This window comes from Sinocyclocheilus rhinocerous, unplaced genomic scaffold (genome assembly GCF_001515625.1).
Source record: "Sinocyclocheilus rhinocerous isolate Xijiao unplaced genomic scaffold, SAMN03320098_v1.1 scaffold200, whole genome shotgun sequence".
Lineage (NCBI taxonomy): Eukaryota > Metazoa > Chordata > Actinopteri > Cypriniformes > Cyprinidae > Sinocyclocheilus > Sinocyclocheilus rhinocerous.
In genome coordinates, this window is record NW_015641014.1 from 644,250 (window position 1) to 650,932 (window position 6,683).

Here is a 6,683-nt window from a genome sequence, read left to right on the forward strand (position 1 = left end):
TCAAAGGATCTTGAAAGACACAAAACAATTTTAAATATTGATGATAAATGTTTCTTGAGCAGCAAATCAGCATATTAACTTATGAATGATCATGTGACACTGAAGCCTGGAGTACTGATGCTGAAAATTCACTACATTAAAAAAAAAAAAATCAAAATATTACAGTTTTATTATTTTCTTTATTAAATACAGTGGCAAGCAGAAGAAACATCTTTCAAAAACATTTTACTTTTAAAATGTATTCATTTTTCTGGAAAATGCACAGTGCAGCTATTTAACATTTAAACACTTTATTTATGTGATATAATATTTAAAATCTAAAAAATTTATCATTTTCCAATAACCTTTTAAAATGAAGAGAGTTTTTTTTCTCAGGCAGGCTGCAGTAACTACTGACAAGTGCGTCAGGAGAATCTAAAACCTTTACATCCAGCCATTTTGGACCCATTCATTTTGGGCAAACAATTATAGAGTACAATGTTCTTCCAAACGATAGCTGCCAAAATCATGCTTCTGTGAAGCCCACAGCTATTCAAAGGGTCTCGGCGTTCCTTGCCTAAGGCGACGGCTTTCATCTTGGCTGTGGGGACTAATTGACGGGGATCTTCAAATGCATCGCTAATGTTGTGAGCATCTGTGAGAGAGACGATATAAATGTGCTCACTCTTGCCTTTTAAAGTGTCCATGATGTATGATGAAGAACAGCTCACATAGAAGTTACTTTCAAACCAAGCAGCGTTTTGTTGGTCAATATGGTGAATTCACGTAAGCAACTTGAACATGATGTGAACAAATGCCTCCCTGTGTCGATTTCTATTGAAATGACTGGATTTTGCCTGAGAAAATTCGCCGAACAAAAGTAAATGTGACCGAGAAAGAGAAAGGGTGGCACAGTTTGGGGTCATAATATTGAGTGATTCTGTCAGTACAACATCCTGGTCCCTCCAAAGGCCGCCTACCAGTCTTTTCCTCTTTAAATATTGTGATTTAGAATTTACATCAACTGTATCGCTAAATAACAGGGACAAAAGGTCAGAATTTTGGAAGAGAGAGATAAAAGATGAACACTATAGCTACTGGCTGCTGCACAGAGGTGTGCTGACCGAGAACAACAAACGTTTGAATCCCTGGCGGTCACGAGTAAGAGGAAAATTTCACATCTGCAAGGCTATGGATACTTTCCTCTGCTATTGACTTTGGAAAATTAGCACACTTTGGGGCTTTTCGCTGAGGAGAAGAGGAATTTCGACCGCTGACTTTCCCATAGTAATCTTTTTTGAGACTTCGGTCAAAGGTCAAGTCATGTTTCTGGTGTGTAATTTCATATGCAGAGGTAATTTTTTGTTCTATTTTAACGCCTGTAAAAATATCCGGTCATACTATTAATATTTTTTTATTGTACAGATTTTAGGGTTTGTTTTCTACCTAAAAGGACATAATTTATAACACAGTACATTCGGAATGTAAAAGAAAAATAGGTATGTGACAATCTATTATTACCAACTGTGTTATTAGGCCAGGCAGCCTCTGAGGCCATTAAGAATTGTTGTTTTTTGTGTGACAAACCCTCGTAACAAGAGACCTGGGTGGAATATATTCTCGCTGGCACCGTGAACACAAGCTCTAGTTTCAGTTTTGGGAAATTATCAACACACCTTATGCTGTAAAATTATACCGTGATGATGGACAGCAGCCCTCGACTGCTTTGTAGACCCCACAATTATTATTGTTCGCGAGCTGGAGAACTTCAAAGGAGATGCCTGAGTGACGTCACCTCACGGTCCCACAATGTTATTACACAGAGAGAGAGAGAGAGAGCTTTTATTCCTCATCTCGGACGATGAACAGAGTAGTTGTAGCAAAAAGAGCCTGAGAACGTATTTTACATTGGTAAGTTGCGAAAATGCTTTTATTATTTAATGAATGTGCATATTAGCAGACTCTTTGCATGCCACAATTAACTAGTTGACAACAACAAACGCGTTTGCGACTTTAAACCTGTTTTTGTATAAATTTGATAACTTTTTATTACATACGTTTTACCATAGTCGTTAAACTACTTTTTATGTGGCTTAATTGTATAGCTAGTTGTATTCTTTTGACTTGCGCTTCTACAATCGTTTAACCAGCAACTTAATGCAGTTCTTGTAGAATAGCTAGCCTATCTGATGATTATGTTGTTTATGGCGAGCAAGTCAAACTTTTTTTTTTTTTTTAATAAATCAGACTTAAAAAGTGCCAAAAGCTAAATATATGTTGGGTTATATTTGATTGCTGAACTCCTTGCTGATCTTTACTCATCTTGGGTTGTTTTAAAATTCAAGGACGCTGCTGGAAAGCTGTGGGATACAGGGAATCATCGTGAATATGTGGATTTTACGCCATCTGCTGGTGCTTTTAATGCACCTGGTCCTCGGAAGCCTTGCACAGCGATTCTCCAACGGCTATTATTATCAGGACATAGTTAATGGAAATGGAAATGGCAATGGCAATGGGGAGAGTAAGTTAGCCTAATAATTTCATGTTTTCATGTGTGCAAAATACTGTAACAAACCAGCAAACAAAAGCTAGCTTGCTGATACTATAGCATGACAGCCTACGTAGAATTAGACAACATTCTAACTTTTGTCACATCATAGAATGCTATTACTATCAGGACATAGTTAATGGAAATGGAAATGGCAATGGGGAGAGTAAGTTAGCCTAATAATTTCATGTTTTCATGTGTGCAAAATACTGTAACAAACCAGCAAACAAAAGCTAGCTTGCTGATACTATAGCATGACAGCCTACGTAGAATTCAACAACATTCTAACTTTTGTCACATCATAGAATAAAATTTATATAAATTGTAATGTTTTTGTATATATTTTTTAATTGTTTAAAATTTCTGAACAAGCATATTTGTTATAAACTCAGTGGGAATTATAGTTATACAGTATATATTTTATAGTAATAATCAGTGTTGGAGAGTAACTATAGTTAGCCTACATACAAAATAACATTACAAAATAAATGTAGTTGTAATCAGTTACAGTTACTGAGAAAAAAATGTGTAATTAAATTACAGTTACTTATAAAAATGTTAACAATTACAAAGGGGGTTACATCTGAATATTCTCACACACACCCCCCCACACACACACATATACAGATTTAATTGATTTCTTTCATAAATTGCAGTGACTGCTCTAAAATATGAGACACCAATGTTTCAGGAGTTTAGGAGAATAGGACACATGCTTATTTGATAACTGTTTTATTTCCTATTTGGGTTTATGTATATGCTTTATTATTTTAAGATTAACTGTTTTTTTCCAAGACATTGTTAGATGCCAGTGTTACCAGCTGTAGCTATACAAAGATTTGATTTAAAAAAATCAAAACTATTAAACTATATCTTATGATTTTAAATCTGTAGCCTATTTAACCTCGGAACAATCTCTAAGTAAAAAGAAGTGTGACTAAAGTCCGATTTTGTGGTGGCTGTGCTTTAAAATTAAATTATTATAATTTTTATTCAAATGATGAAGGATTTTGAGTGTTGAGTACTGTAATGTTTACCCTGCCTGATTTAAATGTTTGAAAATGATGAACATTAAATGATGAATGAACAGCTAAAACATTCTAATTTTAGAAAAGTAATCAAAAAGTAATCAAATGTAATTAGTTACATTATTTTAATAAAGTAACTGAAATAGTTACAGTAGGCTACTTATTACATTTTAAATAGGTAACTTGGAATCTGTAACCTATTAGCCTACATTTCCAAAGTAACCTTCCCAACACTGGTAATAACATAGTTTTAATATACAGTTAGGATGGTTAAGACATCACAAAAATGTGAACTCTATCACAAATCCATAAAAAATTCCCTTTTGCATAGTTGAACAAACAAACATAGCCTACAATATAACAAATAATAGCCTACTTTACTCTCTTTGAAGAGTTTATTCACTTACTTAATGTTTCTTTTTAGTCTACTTCCACAAGATCCGTCTTCACGTTGAGTCTCCTGAAACTCTAGTGTCGGCTGTCCAGGGGAGTAACGCCAAGTTGAGGATGACAAGTTGGGTGAACCTGGCAACAAGGATTAATTATAAAATGGCCTTCTTCCTTGTTTTCATCAGTCATGCATATGTTTTAAAGCTGTTTGCCTTGATATGCCAGTCCTATTTTGTTACCTTGGGTCAATTATTGGCATTCATTTCTGAGGTTAAGTCGTATTTATTTTTAAGTTGCCAAATATGATGTGACAAGTTACTTTATGTCTTTCTTCAATGTCAGGAGAGGTCTACTTCCTGCAACATCACATCAAACTAAATTTCACAGAGGCGGTGGAGGCTTGTCAGAGCGATGGAGGTCGTATTGCTAAAGTTGGCCAGTTATACGCAGCCTGGAGGTTTGTGGGATTGGACCAGTGTGATGCAGGCTGGTTGGCTGACGGTAGTGTACGTTACCCAATCATCCAACCCAGGATGAACTGTGGTACATCAGAACCAGGGGTGCGCAGTTTTGGCTTCCCTCCAAAGCATTTAAAACATGGCGTGTATTGCTACAAAGTCAGCTGGTAAAATATACAATTCATTTTAAATGTATAAACACTTTTGTGAAAACCACAGTGAATAGTACTTCTTGTTCTACACTACTGATTTTCAAATCATAATAATGTGTTTGTATTGTGTCTTGTTTTGATTTGAAATATCCTGGAATTCCTACCAAATTTACACTGCAAAGCTGGCATAGAGGTGCTTCTGAAGTGGCATTTACACAGTTTAATGCTGCTCAGAGGTGGCATAAATGCATTTACACAGCAAATACAATTGTATGCTTGGTATTAAGAGCTGAGGTAGGTCAGAGCCGGCTTAATTTAGTCTTTAGTTTTATGCAGCATTATGTCTTGACTCTTTACACACAATTTTGAGCAGGCACAGAACAGCCCTAACTCAGTTGTGTAAAGATGCCTAAAATGTTCTGTTGGAAAATTTAATTTCAAGTGCTAACTTGGATATTTACACTTTAAAACTTAAAACAAAATGAAGGTTAAAACTAACTTTGTGTGGTCATCACTTTTTATACAGCATGTACAGTTCTACTATGTTTTAGGCCTAAATCCTGAAATTGGTGGTGGGTGATTCTTTAAACACTTTTGTGATCTGATTGCTTGTATTATGTAGCATTTTAATGCAAATAATCAGTTAGTCGGTGCCATCTGCTGGTATGCATGTATGCATGATTTCTTATTATCTGAGACGTCGTAATCCAAAAAGCAAAATTTCATGTCAATAAATATTTTTTCCAAAATAAACTATTCTGTACGTGTTTACTTTAGTCGTTTCAAATGTTCAGACAACTCAATAAATCAGTGCGTATTTTAAATATTTTTTCCAAAATAAACGATTCTGTACGTGTTTACTTTAGTCGTTTCAAATGTTCAGACAACTCAATAAATCAGTGCGTATTTTAAATATTTTTTCCAAAATAAACGATTCTGTACGTGTTTACTTTAGTCGTTTCAAATGTTCAGACAACTCAATAAATCAGTGCGTATTTGTGTTTTGGAACAAGTCAGCCTTGTCCTCGTAGATAAGCATGACATTCAGGTAAGTTTCTTATCCTGACCAGCAGGAGGCGCGCCAAAATGAGTCAGCGGAATCCTGCCAAAGCCACTAGAAGGCAAGCCTGCAACCAACCATTAGCCGAAAAAGCGTAACGGCTAAATCTAACGCTTCCGGTCTGGCAGTAAATGAGAAAGGAGACCAGAGACCCTTTTTTAATGGATGTCAACGGAGGAGAGGTTTCACTACGCTGAATAAACAGCTTTTTAAAGGAAATGGCTTATCATTTAATGAATCGACAGCCGATCTGCTAATCTTCAACATGTTTTACATGAAATAATACTTTTGGATTGAACTATTTTTAGAGTTTACCACACGCAAAAAAGCAGTTTTATAAGAGAAGTCACTGACTTTTTGCGACAGGTGGGATTCAGCTTACGGCACTTCTCATTCTCCGGACGTCGCGTGACCCATTCTGTTTACACCACCATGCTGGCAGGCATGGACAGCCGGGAGCGAGCGAATATGAAATGAATGGCACCAGCATGAGTTTCAAGGCAACAGTTCACTGCGTACTTTAATTCAAAAGACTAGACCTGTACATAGCATAACGGATCCCTATAATGCCCCCGTGGTGCTTTTAAGGTGTATCAATAAAGTAACGGATAGATTTCCTGACCAGTATCCTGATATCTACAAGTACCTCATCAACTTTCAAAAAACTCTTTAAAAGCCTACAAAAGCCTGGAGGGGTACAAATGGACGCAATCTAATTTTTTGATGAATATTCAACCTGCTATGTCATCACTGGAAGGGTAAGTCAAATGTGTCGTTAGCTAACGAAATCGACCCTAGCTGTCCTTGTAGGTAGCCAGCATAGCTATATCACTATTGGTCATTTTGTGTTTTACGAATAAGAGTAAGAGAATAAGACTACAAGGTTAAGAAGCTTACATTTTACTTAAATGTAAATTGTTATTTCTCTATTTTGCAATAAAAGACGGCTTCCCTGATTGATCACGTCTCGGGTAGATTGCATGTTTGCTTGCGCGGCTGGATGTTGGACTCATGAAAAATAATCACGTAGTTTGTATTTGCCAAAACTGATTTACTGAAGTCAAAACA

The 6,683-nt window shown here is 36.0% G+C and overlaps 1 long non-coding RNA gene across 1 annotated transcript; it reads left to right on the forward strand.

Annotated features, from left to right (window-relative positions):
• The first annotated feature begins 1,812 nt into the window (after nt 1–1,812).
• Nucleotides 1,813–4,052, forward strand: LOC107753687 (uncharacterized). The gene is made up of 3 exons (XR_001641487.1): nt 1,813–1,890; nt 2,325–2,500; nt 3,980–4,052. It is a non-coding gene; the product is annotated as an uncharacterized LOC107753687 (long non-coding RNA).
• Nucleotides 4,053–6,683: the final 2,631 nt, after the last annotated feature.